The sequence below is a fragment of the Camelus bactrianus genome, chromosome 15, assembly GCF_048773025.1.
Source record: "Camelus bactrianus isolate YW-2024 breed Bactrian camel chromosome 15, ASM4877302v1, whole genome shotgun sequence".
Classification (NCBI taxonomy): domain Eukaryota; kingdom Metazoa; phylum Chordata; class Mammalia; order Artiodactyla; family Camelidae; genus Camelus; species Camelus bactrianus.
This window is the reverse complement of record NC_133553.1, coordinates 45,756,916-45,779,794: the sequence shown is the minus strand read 5'-3', so window position 1 is coordinate 45,779,794 and position 22,879 is coordinate 45,756,916. Positions and strand designations below refer to the sequence as shown.

Genomic DNA, 22,879 nt, shown 5'->3' with positions numbered 1-22,879 from the left:
GCACCCTTGTTTTGTTCCTAATCCTAGAAGAAAAGCTTTCAACCCTTTACCTTGAGTATGATGTTAGCAGTGGGGTTGTCATACATGGCCTTTCTTATGTTGAGGTACATTCCTTCCATACTCATTCTTCCTTCTAAACTCAATTTATTAAGACTTTTTTTTTTTTTTATCATGAAAGGAGGTTGTATTTCATCAAATGTTTTTTCTGCATCTATTCAGATGATCATATAATTTTTATCTTTTATTCTATTAATGTGGTGTATCACATTTATTGATTTGCATATGTTGAACCATTCTTAAATCTCAGGGATAAATCCCATTTGATCATGATGTTATTGAATTTGATTTGCTAATATTTTGTTGAAAATGTATGCATGTATAGTCATCAGTGACATTAGTCTATAGTTTTCTTTTAGTGTCCTTATCTGGCTTTGGCATCAGGGTAATGGTGGCCTTGTAAAATGAGTTTGGAAGTGTTCCTTCCTCTTCAATCTTTTGGAAGAGTTTGACAAGGATTGGTGTTAATTCTTCTTTAAATATTTGGTAGAATTTACTAGGGATACCATCTGGTCCTTGGTTTTTCTTTGTTGGGAGGTTTTGGATTACTGATTCAATTTCCTTACTCATTATTGGTTTGTTCAGATTTTCTGTTTCCTCATGATTCAGTCTTGATAGGTTGTATGTTTCTAGAAATTTATCCATTTCTTCGAGATTGTCCAACTTGTTGGTGTATAATTATTCATAGTAGTCTTTTATGATTCTTTTTGTTTCTATAGTATCATTGTAATGTTTCTCCTATTTCTGATTTTATTTATTTGAATCTGCTTTTTTCTTAGTTTAGTTAAAGGTTTGTCAATTCTGTTTATCTTTTCAGAAAAACAGCTTAGTATTGTTGAGTTTTCTTAAAATAGCTATTTTGAATTCTTTTTTGGGTAAATAGTAGATCTCCATGGTATTGGGGTCATTTGCTAGAAAATTTTCACAGTCCTTTGTTTCACATCATTTTTCCTTGATTTTTCATGTTCCTTTAAGTTTTGCATTGCTGTTTTTGCATTTGAAGTAGCAATCACTTCCTCTGGTCTTTATTAACCTTTCCAATGAGTCCAAACATGTGTTTTCTTTGCTCCAGCAAAGAACACTGGAACATCTCCCCTGGAAATCTGGACTCCACAAAGACTCTCTCATCCATGGGTGATTGTCTAAGACAGTGTTTTCCAGGAGCTCTCCATCTACGGTCAAGAAGAGTTGGAGCCCATTCATGGCTTTGAGGTCTGGATGCTTATTACTTGACACACAGGTGGGCAAGATTCCTCCCAGGCTCCTTGGCATGACGCTGAATCCCACAGCTCCCACACGGCACTTCTGTCTATGGATGGATGCCAGATCATTGCTGTTGAGGGGTGGGATATGACAAGGGACATCTTATTCAGACTTGATGCTGACGTCATCCTGTTAGAAGATATTTGCACACAGAAGCCAGGTCCTTCCCTAGTCCAGACAAAAACACCTCAAGTGCATTCCACACATGACAGGGCTTCAAACCACCCTAGGGACCTCCCGGTCATCCTTCTTGGGACACACTTAGGTTTGTCAGTACCCCTTAAAGTTGTATGTTAGTCATTTATTGCTGTGAAACAAATTACCCTAAAACTAATTTGTTTAAAGCCTTAAGTATATATTGTTTTACACCATTTCTGAGTGTACTATTCAGTGATTTTTAGTATATTCACAAGGTTTTCAGACTATCACTACTGTGTAATTCCAGAACATTTTCATCGTTCCAAAAAGAAAGAGTCAGGAATCCATGAATGACTTAGGTGAATGGTTCTGGCTGTGGGTCTCTCATGAGGTCTCAATCAAGAGTCACTCATTTGAAGGCTTGACTGGAATAGGAGGATCTGCTTCTAAGAAGGCTTATTCACATGCCTGGCAAGTTATTGCTTGGTTTTGGCAGGAGGCCTGAGTTTCTGGAGGCCTTAGTTCCTCACCGTGGGGACTTCTCCATAGGGCTGCTTGAGCATCCTCAAAATATGGCAGTTTGCTTCCTCCAGAGGTAGTGATCCAAAAGAGACAGCAAGAGGGAAGCTATAATATAGTTTATGTCCTAATATCACAATTACAACACTATTACTTCTACTTTATTCTGTTCTACAGAAGTCAGTTACTAAGCACAGCCCATACTCAAGGAGGGAAATGTGACTTCACTTTTTGAAGGGAGCAGCATCAAAGAGCTTATGGACATAATCTAAAACCAGCAGTGTGCTTTTCAAAACTGGCCACTGTGGTCAAGATGAAGTATGATGAGTTTAGTCTGCTGTCAGGCTATCCCCTCCCTTGATCTGTACTTTCATCTTTTCTTAATACAAGTGTGGTACAGTGGTCAGGTACACAGGACCTGCAGTCAGAGAACTGGGTTCAAAGCCTGGCTCTCCCCTTTCTAGCTGGGTGCCCTCAGGCAAGTCACTTAATCTCAGGTTCCTTTTTTGTACCATGAGGATAGTAACAGCCACTTACAGAGTTGTTCTGACGATCCTGGAAATGCTTGGCTTAATTCTCAATATGTTCTCAGTAAGTGCTAATGAAACTCAAGATGGAGTGCTTCATAAAGCAGCCATTTCAGTCTGGTGATTCATTTAAGAGCTCATAGCCAACTCAAAAATTACAGTTTTCACCTTATTAAACCATGAAGTCTGGTCTCTCAGCCTGAATTTCTGTAAATATCTTTAAAATTACTCTTTTTAGATTAAGAGTTAAATTTTTTAGATTCACATGCCATCAAATTCACAGTTTCCAATATACAACTCAATGGTATGTAGTTTATTCACAAGACTGCATAACCATCACCAGTATCTAATTCAAGAACATGTTCGTTGTCTCCAAAAGAAACCCCCATACCTATGAGCTATCATTCCCCATTACCCCTATCTCTACCCCCTGCCAACCACGAATCTACCTTTTATCTCTATGGATTTGCCTAGTCTGGCAGTTCATTTAAGTGGAATCATACAATATGTGGCCTTTTGTGTTTTTGTCTTCTTTCACTGAAGACAATGTTTTTAAGGTTTATCCACACAGCAGCATGTATCAGAACTTTATTCCTTTCAGGGGCTGAATAATATTCCATTGGACTGCATTTTATTTACTTATTCATCAGTTGATGGACAGTTGGATTGTTTCTCCTTTTCTGCTGTTACAAATGCTGCTATGAGCTTTCATGTACAAGTTTTTGTATGAACATATGTTTTCATTTCTCATGGGTATATACCCAGGGGTGGAATTGCTGGGGCATATGGCAACTCTATGTTCAACTTTTTGAGGAACCGCCAAACTGTCTTCCATAGTGTCTGCGCCATTTTTTACATTCCGCTAGCACTTTATGAGGGTTCTAATTTCTCCATGTTGTAAATCACTTTTTAAAAAAACAATAAAAATAGAGGAGTTCAAGGTCAATTTTATTAAATTTCCTTTTATTGATATCAGGCAACTTTTCAGTAATTTGAGGTGATTTTGAACCCTGGTTTTCCCAATCTTATGTTTTTATTTGATTTATCAATCAACTTGTTGTATAGAAATGTCATCCTGATTGGGGAACGAGATGGGAACCTAATCCATGTTTCCTCATCATTTCCACAAAGATATCATGAAAGACATCAGACATTTTGCTTACATCAATAAACTCCAGATCTTCCAAATTTTCTGGATTATAGTAATAATATCTATAGTTATAACCAGATTATGGTTAAAATGTAATTCTCAAAAAGGAGTTTAGGAATCAATAAATACATTCTCCTTACTTTAGATAAGGAGAAACAAAATGAGTGACCTTCCCAAGGTTACTAGGTAGTGTCAGAGACAGAACTTGAGTCCAGTTCCATTTTTTACCCTGTTGTTCTTCGTAGCATGTCACTTAGAGCACAGGTGAAGGGAATAGTCCCCTGACGGTTGGCAGGGCACATTCATTTAGTTTGCTGGCAAAACAGGCATCTCTTTAACTAAAAGCATCTCTTTTCCCCGAGCCAGAGCCACAACCCTAGCTATGGCATAACATCTCTAGTAAACCCATTCTGGTTCCTTTAATCACCTCTTTTTCTTTAAATCTAAAAAAGAAGCATGACATTTTCACTTTTTAAATGCTAATAAATCATCTTTTTGATAATGTAGTTTAAAAGCTGTGAGTGGGAAAGTTTACTAGTCTGTATTTCCTATAACCTACATTTTCTGCTTTGGTAAAAATCTTTTACCCCATCTTCAGTCACCTCTTCTTTTTCTTCATTATTTCACACAAATTCCCAAGAATGATTTTGTCATATCCATGTTTCACTGCTGTGGTTTGTATTTGTTCAGACTCAGAGACTTTAACTCATGTAAACTATCTAGACAGCATCTCATTTTTTTTCTTTTTCCTTTTTTTTAATGTTTTAAATAGCTTTATTGAGATATAATTTACATACATAAAATTCACCAATTTAAAGTATTCAACTCAGTGGTTTTTGGTACATTCACAGGGCTGTGCAACCCGAAAACCTAATCTTCGAGCATTTTCATCACTCCAAAAAGAAAACCCATAACCATTAGCGGCCACTCCTCTCCCAACTCCTCCAGAATATTCATTTTTTCTTTTATGGCAAACCTGAGTCTTTTTTCATGATATTTATCCTACACTTTCCAATCTGAGTATCATTATCCTTGGCGAAGAAACAAGCAAAGTAAGTGTTACTATTTTTTTCTTTCAGTCACCTGGAGTTAACTCACTATCTTTTTCAAAGAGTATCCTATTCCTTGGTTTTTTTCACTTCCTGTCTTAGAACATACTCATTGCAAGTCCTCTTTTCACAGTTCTCCCACATAAAAAAGGAGGAGGAAATGCCTTACATACTGTATGAAATACGCTCCAAGATGTATTGTTGATTGAAACAAGCACAGGACAGAATCATAAACACACATTACTATGTTTTGTGTAAAATCTGAAAAGAAAGAATATAGATCATATCTCATTGATTCTAAAAGCACGTATTTTCACTTTTGACGTCTCTGAAATTAGAACTCACTGTACAATAGATGGCAAATCGTAGTTTAATTGGCAGTGCTTTAAAAATTTTTTTAAGTTGTAGAACATACAATAATTACAGTGTATGTATAATATATACCATATAATGCAGCATACCATATAATATATAGGATATATATTAATAACATATAACCATAATAATGGTGCATCTTGCAATCCATAGGATCCTAGGTTTGATAAGTATATTATTTCATTTGATTGCATATGCAAATAATTTTCTCTGGGAGAATTTGCAAGAAACTGGTAAAAAAGATTGCTTATAGGGAGGGGAACTAAGTGGCTGAGGGGCAGAGGCGACGAGATTTCTGTTGTACTCCCTTTTGTATCCCTTCACGTTTTGAATCACATAACTATGTTAATAAATGAAACACTTGAACAATAATTCAGATTTAAAAAGTGCAAGTGGACACGAGTCCTCCTGACACCACTACTTTGTTCAGATTCATACAGTTTTGTTCTTGTTCCCAGTAATGGCTGTGCCATCATGTCCACCATTCTTAATCCAAGTCCAGCATTGTGCCTGGCCAGGCACTAACTCTAACTGACATCATCCCTTTCTCCCAAGTATTTCTGGTCACTTGTCAGTCATCAACCAGATCTTTATTGGTTAAAATTAAGTTCACTACAGCTGTTCCCCCTCATTGCTTCCTTTATATTTCTAATGAAACCATTCCAGTATTTCTGGTCAAGATGGTAGAGTAGCAGGACCATGAACTCACCTCCTCTCATGACTACAACAAAACCACAACTGACTGCTAAACAACCATTGAAAAAAAGACTGGAATCTAGCAAAACAGATCTTCAACTGGAAACATAAGGCGGGAACCACAGTTGTATGGTAGGAGGGGCATGCTCGCTATATAATCAGGCCCCGTACCCGCTGAGTGCACAACCCACAAGCTGAAGAAAAACTGAACTGCAAAGGCCCTCCCATGGGGTAACAGTTCTGAGCCCCGCGTCAGGCTCCCCAGCCTGGGGTTCTGGCATTTGGAGGAGAAGACTCCAGAACATCTGGTTTTGAAGGCCAGTGGGGCTTAATTGCAGGGGCTCCAAGGGGTTTGGGGAGAAAAAGTCTTCATTCTCTTGGGAAGCATACACAGAATCTTGTGTTTCCCAGGAACAAGAGCAGAGGCAGTGATTTCATAGGAACTGGGCCAGACTTGTCTGCTGGTTTTGGAAGGTCTCCTGTGGAGGTGGAGGATGGCTGTGGCTCACCCTGGGGACATAAAAGCTGGTGGTGGACATTTGGGGAGTGTTCATCTACATGAGCTTTCCTGGAGGCTGACATCTGCCAAGCACCAAGACCTAGTCCCACCCAACAGCCTGTAGGTTTAAGTGCTGGGAAGCCTCAGTCCAAACAACATATTGGGTAGGAATTCAGCTCCACTCATCAGCAGACTTCCTAAGCCCACAGCCACCTCTAGACATGCCCCTACACACAGTCCTGCCCACCAGAGGTCCAGGACCAAGCTCCACCCAGCAATGGACAGGCACCAACTCCTCCTGCCAGGGAACCTGCACAAGCCTCTAGTCCAGCCTCACCCACCGGGGGCAGACAGCCGAAGTAAAAAAACAACAATCCCAAAGCCTGTGGAAGGAACCCGCAAAGGTGGGCTGGACTCCATGCTGGGACCAGCTGGACCCTGGTCCTTGGATGACAAGAGAGGAGTGCACTGCTGGGACAGTGCTAGGATGTCTCCTACAGAGGGCCACTTCTCCAAGGTCAAGAAACATAACTAACCTACCTAAAAATACAAATAGAAAGACAGACAATATGAGGTGGCAGAGGAATATCTCACAGGCCAAGGCACAAGATAAAATCCCAGAAGAAGAAATAAGTAATGAGGAGATAGGCAATCCAAGAAAGAGTTTAAAGTAATGATTGTGAAGATGATCAGAGAACTCAGAAGGAGAATAAATGTACAGAGTGAAGTTTTTAGCAAAGAGTTAGAAAATATAAAGAATACCCAAACAGAGTTGACGAATACAATTACTGAAATGAATACTACACTAGAAGGAACCAAGAATAGACTAAATGAGGCAGAAGAATGGATCAGTGAGCTACAAAATAGTGGAAATCACTACCACAGAACAGAAAAAAAGGATGAAAAGAAATTGGGATAGTTTAAGAGACCTCTGGGACAGTAAGAAGCATACTAATATTCACATTATAGGGGTCCCAGAAAGAGAAGAGAGAAAGGACCTGAAAAAACATTTGAAGAGATAATAGTTGAAAACGTCCCTAACTTGGGAAAGGAAACAGTCACCCAAGTCCAGGAAGTACAGAGAGTTCCACGTAGAATTAACCCAGAGAGGAACACATTGAGGCACACAGTAATCAAATTGATAAAAATTAAAGATAAGGATAAAATATTAAAATCAGCAAGAGAAAAGCAACAAATAACATACACGGGAACTCCCATAAGATTATCAGCTGATTTTTCAGCAGAAACTCTACAGGCCAGAGGGAGTGGCACAATATATTTAAAGTGATGAAAGGGAAAAAGCTGCAACCAAGAATACTCTACCTAGCAAGGCTCCTGTACAGACTTGAGGGAGAAATCAAAAGCTTCACAGATAAGCAAAAGCTGAAAGAATTCAGCACCACCAAATCAGCTTTACAACAAATGTTAAAGGAACTTCTCTAGGAAAAAAAAGAAAGGGCCACAACTAGAAACAAGAAAAGTAATCATGAGGAGAGGAGGGTATGAATGCAGGGTATCTAAAATGCATTTGAAATTAAAAGATCAGCAACTTAAAACAGTCATGTGTGTGTGTGTGTGTGTGTGTGTGTGTGTATTTCTATACCAAAACCTCATGGTACCTGCAAACCAGTGTAACTCTACAGTCATCAAACCGCAGAGAAGAAAACAAAAAGAAAGAGAAAAAAAGACCTACAAAAACAAATCCAAAACAATTAACGAAATGGCAATAAAAACATACATATTGATAATTATCTTAAATGTAAATGGATTAAATACTCCAACCAAAAGATATAGACTGGATGAATGGATACAAAAATAAGACCTGTATATATGATGTCTACAAGAGACCCATTTCAGAGCTAGAGGCACATACAGGCTGAAAGTGAAGGGATGGAAAACGATACTCGATGCCAATGGTAACCAAAAGAAAGCTGGAGTAGCAATACGCATATCAGACAAAATAAATTTTAAAATAAAGACTGTTACTGAAAACAAAGAAGGACACTACATAAAGCTCAAGGAACCAATCCATGAAGAAGATATAACAATTGTAAATATATATGCACTCGACATAGGAGCACCTCAATATATAAGGCAACTGTTAACAGACATAAAAGGAGAAACCTACAATAACAATAATAGTGGGGGACCTTAACACCCCACTTACATCATCCAGACAGAAAATCAATATGGAAATACAGACCTTATAGCCTTAATTGGTATTTATAGAGCATTCCATCCCAAAGCAGCAGAATACACATTCTTTTCAAGTGCACACAGAACATTCTCCAGAATCAACCACAGGCTGGCCCTCAAAGCAAGACTTGGTATATTTAAGAAAACTGAAATCATATCAAGCATCTTTCCCAACCACAATGCTGTAAGATTAGAAATCAGCTACAAGAAAAGAACTGCAAAAACCACAAACACATGGAGGCTAAATAATATGTTACTAAAAAAACCAGTGGATCACTGAGGAAATCAAAGAGAAAATAAAAAAAATACTTTGAGACAAATGAAAATGAAAACACAACAACCCAAAACCTCTGGAACACAGCAAAACAGTTATAAGAGGGAAGCTTATAGTGATACAAGCTTATCTCAGGAAACAAGAGAAATCTCAAACAACCTAACCTTACATCTAAAGCAACTAGAGAAAGAAAAACAAACAAAACCCAAAGTTAGCAGAAGGAAAGAAATCATAAAGATTAGAGCAGAAATAAATGAAATAGAGACTAAAAAGAAAAAAGATGAATGAAACTAAAAGCTGGTTCTTTGAAAAGATAAACAAAATTAATAAACCTTTAGTGAGATTCATCAAGAAAAAAAGGGAGAGGGCCCAAATTAATAACATCAGAAATGAATAAGGAGAAGTTACAACTGACACCACAGAAATACAAGGGATCATAAGAGGCTACTTTGAGCAACTATATGCCAACAAAAAGCACAACCTAGAAGAAATGGACAATTTCTTAGAAAGGTACAATTTTCCAAGACTGAACCAGGAAGAAATAGAACATATGAATAGACCAATTACCAGTACTGAAATTGAATCAGTAATGAAAAAACTCCAAACAAACAAAAGTCCAGGACAAGATGGCTTCACAGGTGAATTCTACCAAACATTTAGAGAAGAGTTAACACCTATCCTCTGAAACTATTCCAAAAAATTGCAGAGGAAAGAATACTTCTGAACTCATTCTGTGAGGTCATCATCACCCTGATACCAAAACCAAAGATATCACAGAAAAAGAAAACTACAGGCCAATATCATTTATGAATATAGATGCAAAAATCCTCAGCAAAATACTAGCAAATTGACTCCAACAATGCATTAAAAGGATCATACACCATGAACAGGTGGGATTTATTATTGCACGGATGCAAGGATTTTTCAGTATCTGTACATCAGTCAATGTGATACACCACATTAACAAATGGAAGAATAAAACCATATGATCATCTCAATAGACACAGAAAAAGCTTTTGATAAAATTCAACATCCATTTATGATAAAAACTCTCCAGAAAGTGGGCATAAAGGGATCATACCTCAACATAATAAAGGCCATATATGACAAGCCCACAGTTAACATCATACTTAATGGTGAAAACCTGAAAGCATTTCCTCTAAGATCAGGAACAAGACAAGGATGTCCACTCTCACCACTTTCATTCAACATAATTTTGGAAGTCCTAGCCATAGCAATCAGAGGGAAAAAAAAAAAAGAAATAAAAGGAATCCAAATTGGAAAAGAAGAAGTAAAACTGTCACTGTTTGCATATGACATGATACTATACATAGAATATCCTAAAGAGGCTACCAGAAAACTACTAGAGCTCATCGGTGAATTTGGTAAAGTTGCAGGATATAAATTTAATATACAGAAACCAGTTGCATTTCTATACACTAACAATGAAACAGCAGAAAAAGAAATTAAGGAAACAATACCATTTACCATTGCACCAAAGAGAATAAAATACCTAGTATTTACCTACCCAAGTAGGCAAAGGACCTGTACTCAGAAAACTATAAGACACTGATAAAAGAAATTGAAGATGACACAAACAAATGGAAAGATATACCATGTTGTTAGATTGGAAGAATCAATATTGTTAAAATGATCATAATAACCAAGGCAATATACAGATTCAGTGAGATCCCTATCAAATTACCAATGACTTTTTTCAGAGTTGGAACAAAAAATGTTAAAATTTATATGGAGACACAAAAGACCCCAAATAGCCAAAACAATCTTGAAAAAGGAGAACGGAGCTGGGAGAATCACATTCCCTAACTTCAGACTATATTACAAAGCTACAGTAATCAAAACAGTGTGGTACTGGCACAAAAACAGACACATAGACCAATGGAACAGGATAGAAAGTCCAGAAATAAGTCTATGCACTTATGGTCAATTAATCTATGACAAAGGAGGCAAGAATATACAATGGAGAAAAGACAGTATCTTCAATAAGTGGTGGTGGGAAAACTGGACAGCTACCTGTAAAAGACTGAAATTAGAACATTCTCTAATACTATATACAAAAATAAACTGGATTAAAGACCTAAATGTAAGAATGGTTACTATAAAACTCCTGGAGGAAAACATAGGCAGAACACTATTTGACACAAATCACAGCAATATATTTTTTTGGACCAGCTCCTAGAGTAATGGAAATAAAAGCAAAAATAAATAATTGGGGCCAAATTAAACTTAAAAGCTTTTTCACAGCTAAAGATACCATCAACAAAATGAAAATACAACTTACAGACTGGGAGAAAATATTTGCAAATGATGCAAATGACAAGGGACTAATTTCCAAAATACACAAACAGCTCATACACCTATATATATTTTAAAAAAATCAACCCAATCAAAAAATTGGCAGAAGATTTTAATAGATCTCTCTACAAAGAAGACATCTAGATGGCCAGCAGGCACATGAAAGGAAGTTCAACATCGCTAATTGTTGGAGAAATGCAAATCAAAACTACAATGAGGTATCACCTCACACCAGTCAGAATGTCATCATTAAAAAGTCCATAAATGATAAATTCTGGGGAGGGTGTGGAGAAAAAGGAACCCTCCTACACTGTTGGTGGGAATGTAAGTTGTTTCAGCCCTATGTAGGACAGTATGCAGGTTCCTTAAAAAACTAAAAATAAACTTAGCATATGATGCAGCAATCTGACTCCTGGACATATATTGGGAGAAAAATATAATTCAAAAAGACGCATGAACCCCAATGTTCCCAGTAGCACTACTTACATTAGCCAAGACATGGAAACAACCTAAATGTCTATCGGCAGATGACTGGATAAAGAAGTTGTGGTGTATACACACACATAAATACAATGGACTACTACTCAGCTATACAAAAGAATAAAATAATGCCATTTGCAGCAACATAGATGGACCTGGAGATCATCATTCTAAGTGAAGTAAGCCAGAAAGAGAAAGAAAAATACCATATGATATCACTCATATATGGAATCTAAAAAATAAGAAAAAAGAATACACTAGTGAACTCATCTACAAAACTTAAACAGAATCATAGACATAGTAAACAATCTTATGGTTAATGAGGGAAAGGAGGTGGAAAGGGATAAACTTGGGAGTTTGAGATTTCAAATATTAATACTATATATAAAAATAGATTTTAAAAATAATTTCTGTATAGCACAGGAAAGTGTATTCAATATCTTGTAATAACCTTTGATGAAAAAGAAATATGAAAACAAATGAATGTATATATATGTATGACTGGGACATTATGCTGTACACTAGAAAATGACATACTGTTACTGACTATACTTCAATAAACCAAAAAAAACTATTTAAAGTAAAATCAAAGTTGGTATCATTGTAACAGAAAAAAGAAATGCCATATGATATCGCTTACATGTGGAATCTAAATAAGACACAAATGAACTTATTTACAAAACAGAAACAGACTCACAGACAGAGAACAAACTTATGGTTACCAGGGGGTAAAAGGAGTGGGAAGGGATGAATTGGGAGTTTAAAATTTGTACCTCTTGGGGAATGATGGAAATATTAGGTATCTTGATTATGGTGGTAGTTTCATAGGTGTATACATCTATCAAAATCCATCAAATTATACAACTGAAATATGTGTAGTTTACTGTACAGAAATTATACCACAATAAAGTTGTTTAAAAATTTAAAAAAAGAAAATTTCCCATAAGGCAAAGCATAAATATATCAGACTTTGCTGATAAATATATCAGACGCCTGCTTTTATCAGACATTGACTTTCAACAGGAAACATCTAGCAGCATTTAGGGAGGGGAGGGGAGAAACATCTTGAAAAGAAAACAGTTTAATTGGCACCAAAGCACTTGGCAATGATTGGGTTACCAGGATAGCTCATACATGGTGTTTGCTAAATAAACCAAGGAGGCAACTGCAATGAACAACTCTAAGATGCTGGCAGCTACGCTTGTCACTAAAACAGTGTTGCTGATTCATTACTGTTGATATTTAGAGATGCAGAGAGCCACTTCCCAGACTACTCTGAATGTTTTATACACACAAAAAGTAGTACTAACTCTCAAATAAGTAAAATCAATCCTAGCAATCTTAGATGGCATAAAGTAACTGATAACCAGGGCCAAGCTGAGATCTCTGGCCCTTCCCAAAGAGAACTCAAGAAGTTCAACACAGAATAGAGGCAGAATTTTTAGGACTAGAGGTTTCAAGCTTGACAGAGGTGGGATCCAACCACTGCTGCCTGGGTGTAGGTTACAGCAGGTTTCAAGATGATTACCATCAAGTTCCATTGGTATTGTCATTCCCTCTTACCAGCAGGCTGGTCCAAAGTGAAGCAAGTTTAAAGGCCCAGCGGTAAAATGAACAACTTTCAGTGGTTTATGTGCTGGGGTACAGACATAATGCTTCCTAGAATCAGGTCAGATCTACTTTTATATAAATTTACTTTTAAATGAGATTATTTAATGTGCAACAGACATTAAACATTTCTCTGTGATGAGAACTTTTACATTCTACTCTTTCAGTAACTTTCAAAGATATAATATATTACATCCCTAGAACTCATTTGTCTTGTTACTGGAAGTTTCTGCTATATTATGAAATATTCTGGGGATGTTATTTTTAAAGTATCTTTGAATATACATTCTTACTTATCCAGACTCTGTCTCTTTGAACTCTAGTTTATCCAGTTTATTTACCAGGAGGTTATTTAAAATACCTACAGCATTAAAAAAATACCTTGGGGAAGTCTGTTAAACAACAATAGATAATATTTTATATATATATATATATATATATATATATGTTTAGTTAGGGCAGATATATAACTCTTTGGTGTATAACCAGTTTTTTTAAGTTCTTGAGGTTTGTGATACATTTATTTAATAGTGCTCTGTAATTTTGGGTGAATTACTTAAACTCTCTGAGCTTTAGTTTCATCCTCTTAAAATAGGGATAAATATATCATCTATCTACCTAAAAATTATTTTAAAAGCAAAACAAAAAAGTATATAAAGTACTCAGCACAGTGTCACAAATGTTAAGTAATCTGTTAATATAAGCTATTTTCAATCAACAAACTAAACCGTAGTAGTCAGTATAGCTAGCAGGCACTATCTGTTCCACCTTTGGAAGGGCATGTTTAAAGTTAAGCACCGTAAAACACTGTATTAGAAACCATACTTCTACAGTTCGGTCCTCTGAGTGTTCTAAATCAAGTGCACAGTAAGAATTAGACCAGTTTTTCCTATAATGTACAAACACCTCATCAAAATCACATAGTGTACTTATACACATGTAGATGTGTATAAACTCATTCAGTTGTGATCCTGGGTTCTAGGGGCTGGGAATCAGCATTTAAAAGTTCTGTTAGTGATTCTTACGCATTAAAATTTGAGAAATACCAACTAAAGGTTTCTAAAACAGGCCTGAAAGCTATAAGAATTATAGACCTGGGTCTCCTAAATGACCAAAGCTCACGGCAGAAAGTTATGAAAGGCCCTTATATATGCAGCATCTACTTCTGCTAAACTCTCTAGCTTGCAGAATCCAATAGTTTTCTTGGTAACCTATCTGGATTTTCTTATATTCATGTTATGGTCCAGTATAAACAAAATATCCACTTATGTTATACGAACATTATGGCTAAGTTAACTCCACATTATTTGCTAAAGCTTGTAGGTACCACTTTATCAATTTTAAAACATTCCTTTAGGGTGATAAATGCACATATTTTAAGCTCATATTTCTATCCTCTTTCACTGTGAAGTTAGACCATTTTTCTTTAAAGAATGTTTTCTGTTGGGGTAATGTTGGTGTCAGGAAAATTCATGTATGTAAAAATGTTGGTGGTTTTGATATCATCTGTTAGCTAGCCTCTTGAAGGACGCTTGGCTGTGGTGGAGTTTTCTTCATGGTCAGAGAAGGAATCATTTCTCTCCAGCTATGATGATGGCAGTTGCCTATAATAACAACTCTTAAAACCAAGTGTCATATTTAATAAATGGCTAGTATCCACAATATATAAAGAACTCTCATAATTCATCAAAAAAAATGCAACTAAAAAACTGTCCTATTTGGATAGTTCATCTAAGAGGACATATGGGTAGCAAATAAACACTTTACTAATAAATGTTATTAGTCATTAAGGAAATGCAAGTTAAAATTCTAATCAGGAACTTCATATACCTATTAAATGGCAACAAACAAACAAACAAACAAACCTGACAATATCAAGTCCTGGTGAGGATGTGGAGCATCTGGAACTCTCACACATTGCTGGTGGGAATGCAAAATGGTACAGCCACTTTGGAAAACAATTTAGTTGTTTCTTATAAAACTAAACACTCACCATATGACTCAGCAATCCTGTTCCTAGGTATTTATTTACCAAGAGAAATGAAAACGTATGTCCACATGAAACTTGTATGTGAATGTTCATAGCAGCATTGTTAACGAGAGACAAAAAGGGGAAAAACACCTAAATGCCCATCAACTGCTGAACAGCTAAACAAACATCTACATAATGGAATGCTAACTGGCAATAAGAAGAAACAAACCACTGAAACGCACAACAACATGGATTAATTTAAAATGCTTTATACCAAGTGAAAAAAAAATCCTAGACTCAAATGGCTACATGGTATGTGATTTTGTTTACATGACAATCTGGAAAAGGTGAAATTATTGGGACAGGGAACAATGAGTGGTTGCCAAGGGGCTGGCATGGGGGAGGAGGTTGACTGCAAAGGGACATTTTTAAAAATTTAAGTATAGTTGATTTACAATGTTGTGCTAGTTTCAGGTGTAGAGCAAAGAGTGTGTATGTGTATGTATGTGTATGTGTATGTGTGTGTGTGTGTGTGTATATATATATATCTCCTTTTTTCAGGTTCTTTTCCATTATAGGTATTACAAGATATTTAATCTAATTACCTGTGTTATACAGTAGGACCTAGTTTTTTTAAAGAATTCTGTTTTACATATAGTAGTATGTATTTGTTAATCCAAAACTCCTGATTTTTTTTATGTGATAGAAATGTTTTATATCCTGATTGTGGAGGTGATTATATGACTGTATGTGTTTGTCAGAATAAAAAAAGTTTAATTTTACTCTACATAAATTATATTCAATAAACCTGAGTTAAAAACGAAAGCACACACTTGGACCTAGACTGATCTGACACACCATGCTTTTCTAAATTTGAATTCCAGTTAGTGTGTGAAGCTTCTAGTATTAAAACTCTGACTACAGGGTTCTGGATGAGTGTTTCAAAGAACACTTTGCAGGATAGTTCCAGTTTATTAAGCTGGAAGATGGACTAAAAGTACTACAAACAAAGTACTAGTTCTGATGTATAGAGTCTCCAGATGTGGCTCCCTGTGGGGATGAACAAAATAAATCTGGCCCCACTATGCTGCCTTTCATCCCTTCCCTGCAACCCAACCAGCCATGCCATCATTAGGAGCCTAATGAGCTCTCTGGGGTGTCTATGCTTGGATCTCAGGCTATTCCACAGATATTTCAGGCATTTGAGGTGGTCCCTGGACACTACTCGAGGATGAGAAACTCACTAGAAAACAATTTGGCAATATGTCTGCTCATGACTGAGCCAGTGAATTTGCCAGGCAGGTGGTAAGTGGAACAGTGGGTCATGCAATAGACACAGTATTTTATCTATGATTCAGAATTTCCCCCCTTAATCTTTTAATTACATTCATTACAAAATATTTTGAGGATTTGTAAAATATTTAGTGGACAAAACACTGCAAATTTCAATTTTCAGCTAAAGATTAAAATTAAATTCCAGTTCAACATGTAAGTCCCACAATTGTACTTCATGTAAGATAAATTTAAATGTATGTAATCCCTTGAATGATGTCCGAATATTCATTTCCTTGAAAAATCTGTACAATTAATTTGTTCAGCCTTAACTGATGCTTTCTCAAGATCCATTTAATATTTTTTCAAAACTCAGGATTTTAATCCCTTGAATCTTTTTCTCTTTTACACGAAAGACTGACAAACTCACTCTGGGCTAGAAATACTGTCCTCAGTGCTAGACTAGCACTCTGGAATTATGCTGCTGTTTTTAGCCAGAATGAAAGAGTACCAGGACAGGCTAAGTTTGGGAACTCATCTACCAGCCTGGTCCACCTCACTCGACAAGAAACCCCTTTTTCATTTGGGAAACAGCGGCACTTCCTTCTCTGCTTCCCAATCTCTTAGATTATGCAGGAAATCTCTAAGTTCCTGGCTGAGTTATTGAGAGAAGCTCATTGAAGCCAATGTGTTTAGGAATGAGCGCTTCTCACATTGGTAAGTGGATGGGCAGGAGGTAGCATACAAATTTATGAAATAGGGCTCTGTTTCAGTTTGTACATTCTCTAATCTGAAACAAACTCTTCCGCCTTTGCTAAGTGATTGGCTCTAGGTGACAAGATGTTTGAATTTCCAAAAGTACACTTGATTTTTAAAATGGTAACCCACCCTCTGAGTGGCAGGAGTTTTAGACTACTTTTTTAGCACAGGGAACGCTCTTTCTTTACTCCAGGCACATTCTTGGGTCCAGGAGTTAGTCTACTATTTTACTGAATACCTATTATTTGTCAAGTATTATTAGACACTATGTGGGTGGAGGGAGAAATTGGAGAAGGGGAGACCAAAATGATTAAGACTTAGTTCCAGGACTCAGATCCAAGTATCTTACCATTCAATGGGTGAAACAGGTGGATCTCTATTAATAATTTTTGTTGTCATAGAATTTAAATTAGTTTGAACTTAATAGGGAGAATGGTCTTGTTAAGTTTTCTGTGGATAGATAGCACTTTATTCAGTGTATTTAGAGATTCAGTAGTTCTTGAGTATCTAAAGGATTCAGTCTTATACTGGCCACCATTATGGGTAAAGAAGAGATCTTTGCTTCAAGTTAGTGGTAGTACGTGAATGTCTTTGAGAGTACTGGATTTGGAGTCTGGCAGATCACTGGGTTTGAATCCCAGATCTGCAATTTAATAGTTTATATGATTTTGGATGGGCTATTTAACTTCTCTATACCTTGGCCTTCTCATTTTATAAAAAAAGGATAATAGTAACATCTCACTGAGCTGATATGTGAGTTAAATACACAAATACATGTAAATGCATTAACTTAGTGTCTGGCACATGATAGATGAAGAATAAATATAAGTTGTTACTATTACTATTACAGTAATACATACCAATGAATTTCACAAAGAGCTGTATGCTTTGGAGCAATAAAACAAATAACCTCCTAGAAAATCCAAAATGTGTTTTCATTACTTCCAAACTCAACTGGGTTAGTCTCAGGTGGGTGTTCAGATTATTCCAGGCTGTGAGTCTAAACCCACAAATTTCTTAGAATTTAGCACTTAAGATCCAAAGGTAAACAACAGACTGGACAAGGTCCTAGAGAGAAAAGGCAGTTTTTGCAATGGGGTCTGGTTTATACTTAGTGATTACAGATTTCCCTTGACAGCTTTTAGTCGGAGTGGCTTACTTGCAAAATTCCAAGGGAAATGTGTTCTGGACAATCTTACTTGCCTTTGGAGTAGGTCACCACCTACATTAATTTTGGAGGATCCTGCCCTAGCTTTTATTTTTCCCAGATGTTTGATGTCTAAAATCTTACCAGGTTATTACTTTAGCTTAGTAATTTTTTTTTCTTTCCCAGTTGAAAGGCAGATATCCCTAGTGGGAGAGAGGGGACTCAACGCCCAGCACTAGGCTGGCCTACTTCTACTCTTGTTCCTGGTACTGTGGCTACTACCATGCACAACCTAACCTTGAATCTACACTGTCTTGTCTGGGTCTCTATCTTTTTTAGCTGTATCTAGTCCTCAGTCTTGTTTGAAAATTCCTCCAGAGCAAGGATTATGTCAAAAGATTTTGGAGAATCTTGGTTCACCTTGACCCACTGCTACCTTAAACCTGTACAGTACAATTGGACATAAAAAGTAGGTGAAGGGTAAAGAGTAAATTATTGTTGTTGATTATTATGACCTGGTTTCCCTTCCCAAAATCCTGAACTGTAACATCTTCTCTAGTATTCTTTCAGAATTAGAAATTGTGGAGCAGACTGACTGTAGCAGAGAGTTCCAGATCTTCTGGAACCACTGCAAAAGGCAATATAAGGCTGCAAATTAAGAGAGAAAGAAAAAAAGTCCCTAAACAATCTCATAAATGGATCCTTACTGACTAAGGATCTTAGATATGGAAGAATAGACTTATTAAGTTTACAGTGTCTTGTTTTCCACTCCATTGCAAAAATTAGCTAATAAAATTTATGTTCACTTTGTGTAGCAAGGCCCACTCATAGGTCATTTCAATAGCTTGCTCAGCTTTTCAGCACTTAAGAGTCCCTAGAAGTGAGTCAGTAGCACGGAAAGCTGCTCTTTAGAGTCTTCTAAAACAAATCCATGGGGTTTTGATTTGCTAAATTCTAATTTAGAGTAACAGCAGCTTTATTTCCTTAATTTTACAATCTAATTTCTTTGGCTCTTTCGGTGAGCTTAGAGTTTAATGTACTTGGTAAAAAACACAATACCAAAAAAAGTCATTTTTCATTTCTAATGAGAACTAATTTTGAGACAATATAGTTAAGACACAAGGAATGAATTGCTGGGGAGACCTTTATAGCTTTTAAGTTGGGTTGGTGAAAAAAATGGGGTTTAGGGGATGGAAGTGGAGTTAAGATACTTGGCCACATCAATATCAAAAGCAGGAGCAATTTCTGTGTATTGTGGTAAGGGAAACGGAAATGCTGGATCTGGAAGACAGCTCATATAGGATGCTAGATTATCAGGACTTAAGACAGCAATTTCCAAGAATCTAAAAATGAAATGGATTTTTCCATTCTTGCCCAAGGTTAGGTAACTGGTACTTGCACTTATCTCAAGAAAATTAATTCAGTGAGTATTCACCCCTATTATGTCCAGAGCATCTTATCAAGTAAAAAGTGAGATGGAGAGGTTGGCAGTGGAAATAAGTCCAAAGACATAAAGCATTTGCCCAAGTGCCCTAGGAAGTTCGTTAGAAAACCGGGTTTCCAAACTGGTGTGCTTGGCACTGCAAAGCAAGATAGTGATGACTCTAGGGCTACACTCTCCCAAAACCTCAGAGGCCGCGTAAAAGCTTATCAGAAAAGGCAAAATTTGGGTATTTCCATAAGACTGGAGCGAAACCCTCATCTTAGGGCTTAGAAACACCTTTAGGGAAGTTAATTCACGACATTTTTAATTGACTTTAGAAAAAATATTGTTTTCCACTTTTCCACTGCAAATTACAAATAATTCAATAAACAGAAACATTCTGGATTAAACTTAAAAGAAGGGAGAAGAAAATAAAAGCAAAGTGGACTAAGAGAAAGGAAAAAAAGAAAAACAGGGAGCCGGGTCAGCCTTTGCAAGCACCTCTAGCCCTACCTCCGCTAGGATCCGGGTAGACGGAGCTCGGCCCCCAGCCCTGGAACGGGGCCCCACCCCAGCGCTCCACGGTATCCTCTCTCTAGCTCCTCCTCCGTTCAGCTCGGCTCCTCCCCGCTACGGCAGCTCCGCACCTTGGCGACGAGTAAGGGAGAAGACAGGCGGGACTTCCGGCGTTTGAAAAACTTCCGGCGGGAACCGGAAGACGTGAGCGTACACACAGAATCCCGGGCCTTCCGACACGCGGGGCGGGAAGGTGAGCTGAGCGTCCGCCTTGGCGGTCTTCCTAGGGGCTCCCGCGAGCCCGGCGTCCGGGCTCCGGTGTTTTCGGGGCCATTTAAAAAGTTCTGAGTGCTCATTTGGGAAATAACATCCCTTTTTAAAGTGAGAAGTTTCTACATTTTACTGTCTGCTGTCTGCATCTTACGCCCTACCCTCGGAAATCCCCCCCTAGCTGCCGCGTGTCACCTGGCGCGTCTTCTCAGTCAAATTGCAGCATTTAGCACACAGGGACTGACGTGGGAAAGCCCGGGCGAATCTAGATTGTTTTCATACCTCAAATTATCGGAGGCGGGGGAGGAAGCGCCCTTTTCACTACCAGATCATGGCCCAGGCAGAATCAGCTGCATCCTTAGCAGTGTGCCTGGCGTGTAGGAGGCACTGAATAACTGCTGAGGAAAGAGAACTCTCTAGGCAACTTTCCTCGAACCTCCCACACGACAGCATGTCATTAATATAATGTATGTGCAATGGGAAACAAGCCTAGGCTTGGTGTTTGAGGCTCGGGGTTCTAGTACTTCTGCCACCGTAGCCCTTCCCTTTGAGTAAACTGTTTCACCTCACTGGATCTGAGGCTTCATATTCATAAAAGAAAGTAGGACTGTCTGATTTCTGAGCCTCTTTTCCAGCTCTAGTGTTTTGTTTGTATTACTTAGTTAAGGATCTCTGCTGACCTTCCAAGCACTTCTGTCGTTACTCTCGGGGAAACTTTAGGTGCCTTTTAAAAAATTGTTCCCCTCTATGCTTCTTTAAATTATCTAATTGTTGTTTTTCCAATTTTAATGTAATATTTGTGTGCGTGCAAGTTTTTCTACCCCCTTCCCCCGATTTTCACTCTCCCTGGTTTAGTGCCTCCCCCCTTAGTAACATCATAGCAACCTCCAAGTTACTGATTTTGAATATGCTTATGTGCCCACAGAAATAAGAGAGCTTTTTAGGAGGGAAAATATCTAGCCAGTAAGAATAGGAATGTTTTTTTGTACCATTTCTTACTCAAGAAAGCAATGAGTGCCATGTGTGATGTTGCTTTATAGTGATGGAGAGAAAATGTATATTTCTCTGTAGAAACCATTTTTGTATATATTTTTATGTTCATTTAAATAGTTATAAAGCAGCTATTAAGTGCCAGGGTCTGTGTGATACAGAAGTGAGTAAGACAAATGTGGTTTCTTCATGGTGTTTATTTTGCTGCAATAAAGTGAACATGGGGGAAGCAGACAATAAACAAGGATAATTACAGATTATATTATATAGTACTTTATAAAGGAAATAAATAGGGTCCTATAAAAATATTATATCTGAGAAACCCATTTTAGGCCTAAAATGTTGAGATCTAAGAGATGAGAAAAGTTGGGGGCTAAAGCCTCACTGGAGATCACAGAGATTTAACATATATTTTAGAGGAAAAACTTATGTGACACTAATAGACTGGATGTGGGAGATGAAAGAAGATTTGCAAGGTTTTGGCTTAGCAAATGGAACTTTAGAGGATGATGGTTGTGTTCAGCAACTTGATTGTGGAGATGAGTATACATATGTCAAAACTTACCCAATTTTAACCCTTTAAACATGAATCGTTTATTGCATGTCAATTAAAGCTTTATGAAGCTGTTAAAAGTTTTCCCAAGGTTCTGGCTTATAGCAAAGAACCATTTATTTTAGGTGAGTGGTTGTGCCATTTACAAAGATAGGAAGGACTGAGGGAGGAATGGGTTTTAGAATAAGGAATGGTTATCAAGAGTTCCATTGTGGATATGTCAAATTTTGGATAACTATGAAGCATCTAAATAGTTTCATAGGCCAGCAGTTTATTAGGTAAATCTGAATCTCAAAAGTAAGATTTGGGGTGGGGGTATTAGGTTTGTTAGTAAGTGACTGATACAGGTATTTAAAACCATGGAAATGGATGAAATTTTGATTAATCTGGCATTTTATGTTTATGCAGTTCATCATTCCTCAAATAAGTACTACTAAATATCCATCATAAAGGAAAAAATAACGTGATTTCTGTGTTACACATATCTTACCACAGTAAAACAAAAACAGAGAAAGTTAGTGTTTGATGGGGTGGTATTTCAAACTAGGACAGAAAAGGATTATTCAATAAGTGGTATTAAGACAATCAGCTATCTCTCTGGAGGAAAACAGGTGTTTAATTCTTGCCACCACACCATGAACTAAAATACATTCCATATTGACTAATGACTTAAATGTACCAAATAAACTGCAGAGTACTACAAAAAATAAAGAAGACTGTTTTCATAATTTTGAGTGGAGGTGGAGGAATAAAGGCTTTCCTAGGCATGACTCAAAACTCCAAAACCAAGAAGATTAGCAGATTTTACTACGTAAAAATTAAAACCCCAA

General features: G+C 37.2%; 1 protein-coding gene and 2 long non-coding RNA genes across 6 annotated transcripts in view; 2 read left to right on the top strand and 1 right to left on the bottom strand.

Annotated features, from left to right (window-relative positions):
* The window catches only part of LOC105079020 (uncharacterized), a 28,068-nt gene extending 14,504 nt beyond the window's left edge, over positions 1-13,564 (top strand). For both annotated transcript variants that reach the window (XR_012511945.1, XR_012511944.1), the window contains one exon: positions 1,130-13,564. This is a non-coding gene — a long non-coding RNA (uncharacterized LOC105079020). The remainder of the gene's footprint in view (positions 1-1,129) is intronic.
* On the bottom strand, positions 143-20,378 carry LOC141579864 (uncharacterized). The gene is made up of 2 exons (XR_012511946.1): positions 20,234-20,378; positions 143-1,390 (listed from the first exon to the last, which is right to left on the bottom strand). It is a non-coding gene; the product is annotated as an uncharacterized LOC141579864 (long non-coding RNA).
* Positions 20,379-20,412: 34 nt separating this feature from the next.
* The window catches only part of SRBD1 (S1 RNA binding domain 1), a 178,981-nt gene continuing 176,514 nt past the window's right edge, over positions 20,413-22,879 (top strand). For all 3 annotated transcript variants that reach the window (XM_010967730.2, XM_045504891.1, XM_045504892.2), the window contains exon 1: positions 20,413-20,489. The gene's annotated coding sequence lies outside the window, so the exon portion shown is untranslated. The remainder of the gene's footprint in view (positions 20,490-22,879) is intronic.